Source organism: Quercus lobata, chromosome 3 (genome assembly GCF_001633185.2).
Source record: "Quercus lobata isolate SW786 chromosome 3, ValleyOak3.0 Primary Assembly, whole genome shotgun sequence".
In the NCBI taxonomy this organism is placed as follows: domain Eukaryota; kingdom Viridiplantae; phylum Streptophyta; class Magnoliopsida; order Fagales; family Fagaceae; genus Quercus; species Quercus lobata.
Window position 1 is genome coordinate 10,688,167 of NC_044906.1, and position 15,856 is coordinate 10,704,022.

Below are 15,856 nucleotides of genomic sequence, written 5' to 3' on the forward strand. Positions count from 1 at the left end.
GCATCTCTAGATTCTCTACTTTAGGTTTATGAAATTTTGTATTATTTGGAACTCTAATTTGGGTTGATTTGATTAAGTTGTGCTTTTAAGTTGTTTTCTTTTTTCTTCTCTCTGATTTCATAGATCGATGTTATCATATTGTATTATAAATATATAAGAATATAATGTTATTTCATTACATAACATAACTTGATTTGGATAATTTAGTGTTTATTACTATATATATATTTTTTATTTTTACCTTTTTCTTCTCATATTATTTTCTATAGATTTCTTATTATTCTCTCTTGAAAAAGTAATTATTCTCTCTCTCTTGATTTTTTTTATTCTTTCTTGCAATTCTACTTTATATTGATGAATCATTTGTGATTTTATAAACTCTAATTTGGGTTCATACGTTTTGGTGTTGTATTTTTTAGATCCTCATTACAAGTAGTATCTCTCTCTCTCTCTCTCTCTCTCTTAGGTTCAATTTATTTATTTTTTTTTTTTGAGTTAATACTTGATTATTTTGGAAGTAAGAATTTGAATTTATATCTAAACACAATCTTGGCTATGCTAATTATAGATTGGCATTTAGTTCATTTTAGTCTATTTGGGTTCACTTCATCCACTTTGGTCCAGTTCAGTCTACTTCTATCCACTTCGGTCAATTTCAGTCTACTTCGATCCACTCAAATTCAATTAAATCCATTTGGCCTTATTTGGTCAATTCAGTCCAATTTGGTCAAGTTTGAATAATACTAAAGCTACATTGCTGATTTGAATAAAATACATCTTTATTTGAAAAAAAAAAAAAAAAAAAAATCTAAAGCCTTTTTGGGTGATTCTGGTGTGGATGGGTTTGTCATTCTCCCATTTGTAGATTCGAGTGGTTGTTCAATCAAATCAATGCAAGATTGGCTTGAATTAGTCTATACATAACTAGAACGACCATGGGAATGGCGATGGCAGTGCTTGACATGGCAAAACATTGGAGAGATGGAAGAAACTTTTTCTAGAGCCCCGACTTTTATACAATGAAAAGACTAAATGTTTCTGTTGAATTGTGTATCAAATTGTACAGAGGAATGCCTTTGATATACGTGTAGAAGTATAAGTATAATATAGATGATGTCGCAGAAGCCTGAAGAAAGCACACATGATACTCTCTTGATGGAACTTAAACTAAACTATTAGCTTCTGATAGTAAACCTCGAATCCACAAGGGGTTTCCCCAAATCCACAAGGAGATAAACTAGAATCTAGCAGATAAAGAATTTGACAAAAGTCTATATTTATTGATAATAATCTAATTTGCCTCTGATGGCTACAAAATATATAAATATTAAGAAAAACATCTGAAACCCTAATTTGCATTAATTATGCGATTAGGTGACAAAATACCAAAATTTATCTAAAATGGCAAAATTGAGTTATATGAAAAATCATAAACTATTGACCTTAAGAGTCGTCCCAAAACAAAGGGACCTTATTCTGACTTTTGAACAAAAAGTTATTAAAGAAACAAAAATTATCATAAACGGCAAAATTGTAGTTTTGGGGGCCTAAATGAAGGAATTCGTCATTTTCAAGGGGTACCATCTGGCAAAGTAATGACTATTGCTCAGAAGGATGTTTCACTTCAGGCTGCCAAATTTCATGCGATTGTGACTCTGAGGCCCATAATTTCTACTAGTATCTTTTTGCCTTACGCGATGATTTTAGGCAGGTATGAGAGTCCAGAAAGGTCATGGTGGTCTGTTTTACATTAAGAGAAGTACAAATAAATGTGTAGTAGAAGGTAAAATAAAGTATACTATATTACATGACTAGAATGGGCATGAGCCTATTGGACTTATATTTTAACATCCAACGAAAGGAATGAAAGGAAACAATTTGAAAAAGTTTTCATAATTTAAATTACAAAAAATTTCTAAATTATTTTTTCAACAACATTAATCCTCATTCTAAGAAGCATCTCTACTGCTTGGTTCATGTTGGGTCTCTCATCCTTGCCTTATGCCACACATTGCAAAGCCACTTTGACTAGAAGTTCCAACTTAGCTTGATCATATTTGCTGGCTATCATGGGATCTATAATTTCATCAATCCATGAATTCCTTGCAGGTGTTCCAATGTTAATATACTCTCTTATCAAAGTGACCAACCTATTATGCTCCCTTGTCTCTCCACTGTCAGAGTATTGCATGCCAATTACTTTTAATCTTCATACACAATCACTTTTAAAAATTAATAGTTCAGTAGCTCTACGAGCACTGAAAGGAATTCGGTTAATCAAAACCTGCATCAAGTCAAGTGTAGGAATTCGTTTTATCTATAATTTTATACTGTAGTATGTAAATCTATAAACTCTTTCATTCTTGGGCTGAGGCCATAAGTCTTTTATCTTTGGCCAAGGCTCTAAAGTCTTTCATTCTCGGGAGTGAGGCCCTAGGTCTTTCATTTTTGGGCCGGTGCCTTTGACATTTGTTAGATCTTTATTTTGGTTTCTATTTTAGATGATGGATGTCAAAAAGTACCTTCTTGAATGGTGACTCTTTTGAAGAAGTATGCAACCTCCTTTTGGTCACGTGCATTCCTCAGATAAGGCCTGTAGAGTTTGCCATGACTCAAGTAGGCTATTTGGTTTGTCAAATTCAGCTTTGTAATTGCTCAACATGGTTTTGTCCCTAGCTCTTATGATTCTACACTCTTCATCCGCAAAATGACTATGAATATACTCTTATATATTCTTCTTTTATGTTGATGATATAATTATGAGCTCTTCAGAAATTTCTCAATAAGAACTTTGTGATGAATGATTTGGGGACCTTGAACTATTTCCTTGGGCTTGAGGTCACTTCCACTCATGATGGGTATCATCTCTCTCATAGGCTAAATATACATATGATCTTCTTTCCAAAGCCATCTTGACTAATTGCAAGACTGTTTCTACCACTCTAGAGGTTAATGTGAAGCGCCCATATGCGCTCTCTATTGCCAGTTGGTTTGGCAATTTTATCCATCTCACTATTACCAGGACCAGCATTCCCTATTTGTTCACTTAGTCAACCAATTTTATCCATCTCACCGTTGTTCTCTCTTATAATCACCAAACCAAAGATCAAGAAAAATCAATCTAAAGAAGGTTCCATTGAAGATTGAAGATCAATTGTTGAAGTCATAGAACCATCGAATTTAGTTGCTATGAAGAGAATCTTCGAGGTGGTCCTCGAAATAACATACGAAATTCATGAGAAAAATCCATTTTGTCACTATCTTACAATGTGCTTTTCTTTATTGCTTTATTGCTTTATTTGGTGACTAGTTAAATTTGTGGTAGTAACCTAAAATCTATTGATAATCATAATTGGTTAAATTGGGTTAATTTTTTTATTTCATAGAAGAAAATAAGACTCGTGTGGTCATTTTCTTTGCCCACTTAAACTTAGTCATACATGGAATGGGACCACTTACCCAATATTGGTGATTGTCAATATTGTCAAGGCTAACAAAAAGACCCATATAAAGATTAGCAAACCACAATGCACTGTGCTGTTGAAGTTAGAAGCAGATCCCACCTGCTTGAATTCCAGCTGCTAATAGAGAAAATAAATTAGCAAACCACAATGCACTGTACTATTGACCAAAATTTTGAACTTACATTTTAGAGCAAGTTGCGCATGTATGAAACAAGAAGTTAGTTTGTCAAAAGTTGACTGATATTTTTGGTGACAGGTGTATACAATGGCTGTCTTACATTTTGCTCGAAAATCAATTGAAGAAAGCGAACGTTGCCCCAAGGAGTCCATTGTTTATATATATTCGACTAGACTTGGACCTGATTAATTCTTCCAATAACAAAGTCTCCAAGATGCCGTACTCGCAGGAACAAAATTACTATATTTGGCATATTAATTATTAAACACTATCCTCAAGTTGTTCTAAACTAGACTTTATAAGCATGTAATTAAAGAGTTTAAAATATCAATATTGTGCGTGGACTCATTATTTCAATTAGGCATCAATTCGGCAAATATATTACCATAGAGAGCTTGTTATTCTTTATTGAGCTTATACTCTGTTGGTCACTAGTCAGTTTACGCTAGGGGTGTCAAATGGATAGGTTTGGGGTGGGCATAATTGGGTTAGGTATATAAAACCCATTTACCCTTTAAAATCCATTTAACTAATTGCTTCTAATCCAAATCCAACACAACGCAATTATTATGGTAAACCCCAACTCACCCAATTACTAAATTATCAAAATTACCAAAATGCCATTAAAGTGAAAACTCCAATACTTTCTTGGATTCCCTTTTCCACTTTCTCTAGTCTCCATTCTTGGAATTAAAAAATTCCATATAAGCACATCCACATCAGCAATTATATTAAAAATCCAAATAAAAAAATATTTTCCTTTCTTCTCTATTTTCTCTCACTTTCTTGGCAACCAGACAGTGCAACAAATACCCACACTGAGCTCACCAACTACAGCTTCCCAGTCGAACTCTTAGCCTCCTCAGTCCATGGCTACTCCATAAACAAGACCTTCAGCGACTGCAAGATCAATCTCCCACCGAACAACTACCTTGCCACCTATTCCAAGACAATCAAGGGAAAGATCGTTTCAGGTAAGATCGCTGAGCTCGATGGGATTCGGGTCCGTGCATTATTCAAGTGGTGGTCCCATCGCTGGGATCCGATCCATCGGTGAAGACTTGGTGTTCGAGGTCGGCCTGGTCACCGTCAAGGCTCAGATCCGGGACACTGCTGGTCAAGAATGGTACCTTATCTAGTCTAGAAACTCATACTGCTTTTGCTTGATTTGTAGGGTTTTGATTTCTATGATTGTTTGTTGAGAAAATAATCCCTATAAAAAATATAAATTTATACTTTGATTGTTCATATACTGCTTTCTTTCTTTCTTTCTTTTTATTTTATTTTATGGGAGGGGCTGGGTCGAATTTGGGTATATTGTTTTTGGGTTAAACGGGTCTCAACGAGTTTTTAGTTCAAACCCAATAATCACTGGGTCTAATTGTGTTAGGTTCTAAATGTTTAGAACAATTGGCAAATCGTGAACACAAACTTGTCTAGATATAGATCTTAGAGTCTATAGGTTTTATTAGACAATGCTCAAGATGATTCAAGTCAAGATTCAAGAACATACAAGCTGCAGAAAGAAGATTTCATAATTTGTCTAGTTCGATCGATCGAAAGACAGGCTCGACCGATCGAAAGTCGTATCTGCAGAATTTTAATTAAGCCCAAACAGCAGTTCAAGCCCATTTAGGATTAGGGTTTCTAATCTACTTCTCCCAGTATATAAAGGAAACCCTAAGCACGTTTTTAAGTGGCTTTTCAGAGAGAAAAGAGTGTGCCTCTTTTGTATTTAGGGTTTTGTTCCTAAAAAGCTCTCTTATGTCTTCTACCGGTATTATTCCTTGAAGAATCTCAAGATCCGGTATTGTAGAAGTTGTTGCCTTCTCTTCTCATCAAAGGTGTTGATGATCTAAACCTTTAAGGGTGGTCTTGGAGTCACAAACAGGAGAGTTTGTGTTGCTAAACCTTTGAGTGGGATCTCAAAGTCACAAACGGGGGTGTTTGTGTTTTGCAAAGGCCAAAGAAAGAAGGAGTCTGTGGATTCGGAGCTTGCACGTGGTCGTGTCAGTAAGTTCTACTGGTTGGTAGCATTAGGAAGTCGAGCGGGGGTGCTTGTAAGTCCTTTTGTATGAACTTCGATTCTTTCTGATAGTGGATTCAAGTTTACCTTGAGGATAGCTAGGTTAAATCCTCCCCAGGTTTTTACCGGTTTGGTTTCCTGGGTGATCATATCGTGTGTTATTTATTTTCCGCTGCTTTGCATGATTTGATCTTTATTATTGTGATAACCTAGACTTGTTTAATTGGACTAAGTAACAACTTGGCTAATTACCTAGGTTTAATCAATTGTTTAAGGGGTCTAAAAACTGTCAAATTGGATTGATGCCCATTTAACCCAACTAATAATTGGGTGGGTTTGGGTTCAATTAGAGTAGGTGGGTAAATGGGTTTTGGTTTACTTTGTCACCCTTAGTTTACGCAGCGTGAAACACAAGGGTGCATGGGTCTTGCTGCACTATAACTAACTTAAGTTTTTTTTAACATATTTTTATCTACTATCATTAAAAAAATGTTATTAAAAGCTTTAAATTTCTACGATTGTACTTAGCTATTGAGTAAAAGTAAGAAATTCACATATTTATTTCCACAATAGGCATAACAGTTGAAATTAGTGTTTAAAAAAATGAAAGCTTGAAAATGTGTTAAAAAACACAAGAGCTGTTTAGACCCCCAAATAAAAGTTACGGCTCGATCGATTTTACACTAACTTAATTCTAAGTGCGGAATAGTATAAATGTGACCGGATAAACAAACAATCTACTCTAACACATATTCATATAATCATAGCAGTAAAATGAAATGTAAAAGAGTAGGGAAAAAGAATACAAACATAGTGTTGACACCCTATTTTGCAACCCGTACTTAGCCTCACATGGAGGGTAAAAGGGTAATTTCACATTGAAAATATGCATCTTGATTCTGGTGATTAGATCCTTAATCTCATTTCACCAAAATGATCTTGATGTTGTAATGATCAAATCGGCTGGTCATGAGCCTAATCGGACCATTAGATTGAAAGTTATCATCAAATTAAGTTTTAATAGCTGAGATGCACTATCACAAATTGAGTACGACTATGTGTGATTATAAACAATTGATTTTAATTGGTTATAAGTATAATCAATTTGAGATCGATGATGTGTCATAATTTGATTGGTTAGAACTACATTTTATGGTAGGGTTGCACACACCTAATTAATTAGATAGTTAAACATTAATTATTCAATGAGTAATTTGTGCAATTATCATTTAATTAGAGTAAATTTGGAACTAATTAAGTCTGAAATGTGAGTGATTGGAGCCATTTAATTGGGAGCTAATTTGGGACCTATTAGTGTTAATTGTGCTGAAACCATTTTCTAGCAAATGACCTCTGCTCATTATTTCATCGATATCTCTCAGAATATTTTGAATCTGTAAATGAGGTTAATTTTCCCAGAAACTAGATATCTAGAGCTTCAATTTGAGTACAAGAATGAGACAATTCCGATCATAATTAAGGCAGATATGATTTTTCAAAGTTGGCTCTATAGGCTATTACAGCAGCTATGGGAAAAATGAATTTTGGCTTGCTCTTCACTCTCACCAATCTTTCCATTTAATGCACCAGATTTCCCCCAAAGCTGATGAGGTCTAGGTTCATGATTTTTTATCAACCCTCATTAAATGACCTTCCATTCATATTTCCTCCACCACTACTATATAAACCCCCCCATCTTCTTCATTCCAAGACAAAAAAAAAAAAAAAAAAAAAAAAACTCCCTCTCTTCTCTTTTCTTGAGTTCTAGTGAAGTTAAGTAGTCTTGTCATATTTTGGTCTTCTTAAGACTCAAGATATTGAGTGAGACTTACTCTCCCTCTCCTAACTCTTCTTTTCCTCTACCCTTAGGACCTCCATCAAGAGTTTCTTCCTTCATCATATGGATCTTGCATAAAGGTATAATCCCCTTCCCTAACTGTTTGTTTATATTGCCATAATGAGAATTTAAGATTAAAGTATGATAATTCCCTTGAATATGTTAGAATGCTCTTATGTGTTTTTCACATGTTCTTAGTTGTTCATCACATGTTCATGCATATCACTAGATTTAATCTTAAATCCACATCAAAAATATGAAAAACATGTTTGTTTAGTAATTCTTTCAAATCCTTGAATCTAGGTTATCACTATCCACACACATTCACTAGAGTTTATTTTTCAATCCAAATGTCATGCTTAATAAATTGAATTAGGGTTTATCACATACACACACATTAAATTCAATATACAAATTGATTGACATATTGGATGATGTGATATGAATGTTGGCCACCATAGTCTAGAAGACCGGTTTCACCGGGCAAGGTGGGTGCCTAACACCTTCCCACCTTGTAACATAGCCTCCAAGCTTAGATCAAGAGTTAGTAGATCAAATGCTTATTCATGTAATTTTTTTTAGATTGTAAATAGGAAACAAAACCATGTATTTTATCTTAGATTGTATCTAGGACCAAAGCCATGTAATTTTCCTATGATCAATGTAAATTCAATTTCAAATTAATAAAATGAGGAATTTTTTATTCATGATTTTCTTATTTTTCCAATAATTAAATAAGTGGCGACTCCATTGTAAAACTCTTAATCTAAAGGGAAAAATATAACTAGTCGAACCTCCATTTTGAGAGGCAATAATACGACTCCACCCATTCACGTGGGTTTGGCCCAACATCTCATAAAAAGGGGCCGGGGGCGTGGTCTCTCACACATAGATAATACGCCAATATGTTATCGAAGAGGAAACCGAAGAACTCGGCAAAAAATCTCTCCCCCGCCCTCCAAGCGGTAATTAATCCACTAGACAATTAGTTGGGATACATGGGTTAGCAAGAGACCTTCCAAGCTTAATCTACCCACTGTACCTAGGCCCTCCAAGCTCCTACTCCAACAAGACTTCTTGGAACTGTGTCTTGTCTAGCTCTCCGGATCCCGTAACAAGCTCCATGTTGCATCTGCCATCCTTGGCTTTTTCCAATGCTTCCTAGCAACTCCAAAAACACTCACTACACTCTGAAAAGGTATGGATTGTGTTTAGATACAAATCTCATATCAAGGTATGATAATGGGAGAGGGAAGGAGAAGAAGCTACAATGAATTCTCACTAAGGATGAGTAGCTCTCTCTAAAAGATGGGTGTGTGTGTTGTAGAAAACCTATCTAGGGTTTTTCTTTCTGAATGGCCTCTTTTACATTTGTGGGTAATGAGGGTATATATAGTATGGGTGAAGGGTATGAAAGTCTCACTTAAAAATCCTCTAGGCAGAATGTTTCGCAAGTACTTTGCAGGAAGGCCTTACCCGCGAGACACTCGCGAAAACGACAGCCTGGCACGACTCTTCAGCTTCCAGTCCTGTGCTTCTCACATGCCTTTTCGCCGGAACCCTTCTCGCGAGCTAGTCGCGAAATGCACTGATCTTCAGATAAGCTTGAGTCTTCACCAACTTAATACTAAGCCCAATACAATAAAATCCCACAAAATACAAGGAACAAAATTAAAGCAATTACAACACTTTTTGTCATGGAATAAAACCAACATAAAACATAGTTGTAAATTACAACTTTACAAAAAATATATATTTTTAGTTTTTTTCTTTAGTCATGAAATACTTAGAATTCTTATCCACTAGAGATATAAAGAAAATATTATTTTTAACACAAGATATAAAGAATATTATTGAGACTTTTTTTTTTAATGATTATTATTATTATTATTATTCCTTATTGAGACTTCTGAATTATTGTTTACAGCTGATGGACCAATTTTTATTTTATTTTAATTAAGTTATAGACACCAATTTAAAAACTTTTAAAAAAACTATTTGAGAGGTGATAGTCTAAGGGATCCAAATATTGATGGCGCAGACATATTTATAAAACAAATAAACTAATCTTAGAGTTTGTCTAAAATTCTCAAGTATATGAACTCTATATTGAGTTTATTATAATAAACACTTGAATATTAAAATATGTTGCTCTTCTATTCAAGTGCTCAATGTAATAAACACTGGAATACAAAACAAGTAAACTTATTTTTATTTTATTTTTCTATTTTTACGCTTTTTTATAACTTCTCAACCCTAAAAAATGATTGATAAATAGGAACACTTTATTGCCCTTTATTCAATGAACTTTCTTTTATGAGTATATATATATATATATATATATATATATATATATATATATAAAAGATGCATAAAAAATACATATAAATGTAAAAAAAAATTAAAAAAAAAAAAGATGAGAAGATGACCACGTGCCATCATGATCATGTGTGCTCATATGCACAAGCATCTCACATAACCCCATAACCATGATCAATCTTAAGCCTTTTGAGGGTAGACACATCCTGTGAACCATATGTCGTACAACCACTAGTAGCATTAATATGATACTTCCATTCGGGACAAAATTGGCCTTTGACAAAATTGGCCTTTGCTCTTTTTAAAAAAACAATCCAGCATTTTGCCTTATTTCCCAAACTAATTAGAAAAATACCTTTTTTTTGAAACTCGATTTTCTCAAAATCGAGTTAAGAAAAAAAAAAAATTTTCTGAAGCCCTATAGTGGCGTTTTGTAACTCGAGCTTCATGAACTCGAGTTACATGTAATTTTTTTTTTTTTTTTGGCCTATATCTCGAGTTCATGGAGCTTGAGTTTTGAAACGTCACTATAGGCTCCTTAAAAATGCCATTATAGGGCTTAATTCGATTTTGAGTAAATTGAGTTGTAAAAGAGAGACATTTCTCTAATTAGTGTGGAAAATGAGGTAAAATGCTTTTTTTTTTTTTTTTGAAAAGGGCATTTGCCCATTTACTCCCTTCCATTTGTGGATGCAGTTTTCAATAGTTGCTGTCAACCATCAACTGTGGCCATTCGCTATCACCGATGTTCGTTTTTGCTTTTCCAGATTGGTCATGTTATTCATTCAAGACATTTCAATTTCAAGTATTCATTTTAAGTTTGAGGGGTGTGTTAGAACTTATAAGTATTATGGCCCAATAAAACCAAACCATTTGTAAGCGCGCCCATATATTTGTAGAGTAAGTACACAAATCCTAGGTTCAGTGTAAGAGTAGCCTAGGATTTTATTGTATGTAAATCCTACATTGTGTTTATATTTATAAAAATATGAATAACAAAGATACAGTTGTCAAGAGCTTTTCAATGTAGATGTAAATCATGTTATATTTTTGTTTCCATTTTTCTCTTTTCAATTAGTCTTTCACTCTATAGCCTTAACAATATAAATTCCAAGGAAAAACAAGTAAATACGCCATAAAAAATTCAGAAAGTAAAAAAAAAAAAATAAATAATCAAAGTATTCCAAAGACAAGTATGATATCTTATGCTATCAATATAATATTTTTTAGTTTCATGTGAGACTCGTGTGGTCATTATCTTTGTCATACATGGCGTGGGATCACCTGCTCAATAATGGTGCTTGTCACTATTGTCCTTGATTCAAGGCTAATAAAAAACCCCATATATAAAACCTATTATACAAAGATTACAATATTCAAATGTTTAAGAATTTTATTAAGAATTTTGTTATGTTTGTACCCTTTAAATCTACAAATAAAAAACTGTTTTCTTATTCATGAAAATTTCTATAAAAATATAATAAATTTGTTAAGAATACATGAGTGAGTGAGGTCTACAATTGAATAAATAATGATAAGAGTAAGCGATAATATAATATAATTGAGCCAAAACTCATAAGTTTAAGTCTTTTAGATCAAATAGTGTCTTTATATTAACTATTTAATTGGATAACTCAAAAAAAAAAAAAAAAAACTATTTAATTGGAAGCCACCCAAGATATTATGTCCCCATCAAAGTCAGGTTACGTTTTGCCCCCAAATCCCAAGTGAGAGCATTTTGAACTTAGAAGTAGATCCCACCTGCCTGAATTCCAGCTGCTAATAGGAAAATTAATTAGCAAACCACAATGGGCTATACTATTGATCAATATATTGAAAATTATTTTAGAGCAAGTTGCATATTTAACAAATCAAGAAGTTAGTTTGTCAAAAGTTTACTGACATTTTTGGTAACAGGTGTTTGCAATGGCTGTCATATGTGAAATTGATGAATGTAAAATGCGTATGTTAGACCATGAGATGTACCATTTTACTTTAAAATCAATTAATTGGTGATAAGTAATGGAGGCATCCTCAAGTCATTTATGACATTCAACATCGTGTCTTGCAGGCCTGTTATTAGAATAGTCGAAGGGAACTGAATTGTGATCCTCCAATCGAAACTTTACAATGTACTGTGTTTACTTTGAAATCTATCCCAAAAGAAAGAAAATTTGGATAACAAACTTAACCATTATTCAACAACTGACCAAGAAAATCATTCAGGGAAGGGCTTAAAATGTTCATTATATTATCAGTGGTCAAATAATGTCACTAGCACATTGAAAATAATAATACTAACAACTCCCATTTTCTGTCTTTTTTTTTTTTTTTTTTTTTTTTTTGAGCAAACTTTTTCTCTTTGTCTTGAGTAATGAAAACATCTTCCCACATTGATATACCACTATGAAGTCTGACCATTGTGATAAACATGCATAAGCTCTTACAGCTAGATCCAAAATTTTAAGCAATTAATGGTCCCAAAAATGAAAAAATAAAACAAAACCCCCCTCAAGACCTAGACTTAATCTTGATTAACTCTTCCAATAGCAAAAGTCTCTAGATGAAGTACTCGAAGAAACAAAATTACAATATTTGGTAATATTAAACAAAGTCTTCCAATGACAAGTAGGATATCCTATGCTATCAATATCTCCTTGTTTCATTAATTTTTCTCATTTGTCTAACATTACATTCCAAGTCTTGTTCTGCAAACTGCAAAGGTTTCGTTATTTGCCATTTGCCAAGCAAGGAAAACAATGACTTCTGGTTTTGACTTGTGAGCATTTGCCATCTTCAATTATATATATATATATACGGTATGAATGAATAACATTTAACAAGTAGATTGATCTCGATCTTGCAATGCCTCTTGCATTTCTTATGGATACCTCATTTTTCTTCCTTTTTCTATGTCTATTACAAACTCTTCCTCTATCTTCCTCTAATACTTTTGACACACTCAGAGGCACTTCTCTATCTGTTGAGAACCCAAATGACATATTGGTTTCAGCAAATGGTGAATACTCAGCAGGGTTTCTCTCTGTAAGGTTGAATTTAATCAACCATCTTATTGGTTTTATTCCGTGCCAAATTTGCTTGTATTTCAGCATTTAGTAACCCTGTATTTAGGTGAGTTTGTTGTAAGGGTAGTGAGTGAAATAGAGTGTAGAATGCTCAAGAGTGTGCAAGAAAACAGAGTCTCGTGGCTGGATCTCGCGGGTGACTCGCGGCTGCAAGCCGCTAGATGCACCACACGTGCCAAGCATACCAGAAGGTGAACAGTCATGCTAGCTGGAGGACTATAGGACAAAACAGTACAACTGGCCATACGGTTATCTCACGACTCAGTCAAGTCGCAAGGTCAAGACGCGAGCCAGCCTTGTTTTGAAAAACCTGACATTTCACATTCCTCTCTCACCCTAGTATATATACCCCTTATACCCACAAATGAATGAGAGCTTCCAGAGAGAATTTTGAGAGAGAAACCCTAGAGTAAAACAAGATTGATTCACCTATAATTTATACATTAAAGTCTCTTCAAATTCCTCAACTCTCTTCCTCTCCATTGTTAAACCCTTGAGAGGCATTTTACCAAAACTTTGTTCTCACCATATTTATCATTGTGAGAGGGCTGTTTAGTGTTCTGGGAAGCAGTTAGGAAGGAACCATTCTACATTGGTTGATGCTACGGTCTAGTAGCGGAATCCGGGAAGCTAAAAAAGAAAAAGGTTCGGCGCAACCTTGTTGGAGCAAGAAGCTTGGAGGGCTTTGGTGCACTGGGTAGATTAGGCTTGGAGGGTCTATTGCTGTCCATGTATCCCAACTACATTTTCTAGTGGATTGTTTACCGTTTGGAGGGCGGCGGAGAGGTTTTACGCTGAGGGTTTCGGTTTCCTCTTCGATAACACATTGCGTGTTGCTTTTGTGTTTGCATCTTCCTTCCCTTTTATTATCTGCTGTGGGTTGTGATTTTAATTTGGCTTAGATAGTTTTTCCAATTTTATATTATAATTTTTGTTCATTTTCCGCACACTAGTTGTTTGACATAAAACTTGAATTGGTTATTTTGTAAATTGGGGGTCTAAACGTTCAAGGGTGTTTATACACATATATTTGAACTTTCAATTGGTATCAGAGTGGGTACACTTCTAGTGGTTTCATTACCATTGTGTGATCCTTGACTCCCTATTGAGATGGATCGGTTTCAATCCCTAAATGCACCTCTATATTTTGATGGTAGTAATTATGCTTTTTGGAAGGTTCACATGAGAGCTTTTCTATGTTCTATTGATGAAACTGTTTGAGATGCTGTTGAGATAGGTTGGACCAGGCCTGAGGAAGCCAAATCCACATGGGATAAGGCAGCACTTGCTGCATCTAATGCTAATAGTAAAACACTCAATGCTATTTTCTGTGTTGTATCTTCAGATGAATTTCATAGGATCTCTCACATTACCGTTGCTAAAGAAGCATGGGAGATATTGGAGACCACTTACGAAGGCACGAAGAAAGTAAAAGACACCAAGCTGCAGATGCTAACCACTCGGTTTGAGGAGTTAAAAATGAGTGAGGATGAGTCATTTGACTCTTTCTATAGCAAGCTGAATGAGGTGATTGTAAGCAAGTTCAATTTGGGAGTGAAAACAGAGGATTCTAAAATTGTAAGGAAGATCCTTCGATTATTGCCGGAATGTTTTCGTGCTAAAGTGACAGCGATTGAAGAGAGCAAGGACCTTGATGACATCAGAGTCCAAGAGCTGGTTGGTTCTCTTCAGACTTATGAGATGTCGCTGCCCAATCAACGGAAGAGTAAATCTCTTGCTCTTAAGACTATTAATGAGAAGGTGGAAGATCATGACTCATCGAGAGAAGATGTGGTTGACAAAGATGTTGCATACCTTGTAAAAAATTTCCGAAAATTCTTGAAATTCAAAAATAATGGCAAATTTGGTGATAAAGGAAAATTTCAAAGTTTAGGAAGGGAGAAAAGGGAATTCAAAAAGAAAGATGGAAAAGAATCTCAATCTACACAAGGTGTCACTTGTTTCGAATGTAACGGGCATGGACACTTTAAGAAAGAATGTCCAAATTATTTAAAATCGAAAGGCAAAATGTATGCCACGACGTTGAGTGACTCGGATTCATCCGACTCAGATTCTGAAGAAAGCTGTGATGGAGAGGGGAACTATTCAGCTTTTATGATTATTGCCCGTGTTGAGTCTTCAGACGAGTTGAATCTGCTTGTACGAGACCTTGGAGAACATAGTAATGAAGAATCACTAGGAGTTGTTGAAGAATCAGATGCTGAAGAAGATGAAAGCACAGCTAATCTTCAAGAGAATTATAACTCACTCTTGGAAAAGTCGGGTGAGTACACAAGGGTGGCCAAGGCAGCTGTGAGAAAAATGAAGAAGGCAGAGGAGGACTATAAAAGTCTCCTAATTCAATATAGGGAAGCCAAATGTGAGATAGAAACACTGAACGGTGAGCTATCAGAAGCTTACACAAAAGTGAGATTTATTGAGTAAAAGGTTGTGCGAGCAAATGCTAAAATAGAGAGGGTCACCACTAAGAAGCTAGATGATGTTATTTCATCTCAGAAGAGCTTTTCAGACAAATCCGGATTGGGATATATCGGAGGAAGTAGCTCATTTGGAAATGTCACTAAAGAAGTGAAGTTTATAAAGGCCAAAGAATCAGCTGATGTTGGTCCTACTGCTGAGAAGCCCAAGATAGAGGAGAAGAGAAATGTGGGGAACGAACGGTTGTTGAATTCACGCAATCAATCTGTGGGCAGGTTTGAATCCCGAGCCAAGTCTCGTCCACGATCACAAAGAGGTCCTAGATCAAATTATGTGTGTTATCATTGCGGACTTCAAGGGCATACTCGACCAAATTGTCCAAAGCTGAGAGCAATGAATAGTGCAACTTCTCAAAGGTCACAAGGACCTAGAAATGATAGAAAAAATTGGGCTGGTGAACCATCAAGAGATCAAAATGGTGATCTCCGAATGATGAACGTGATGAAG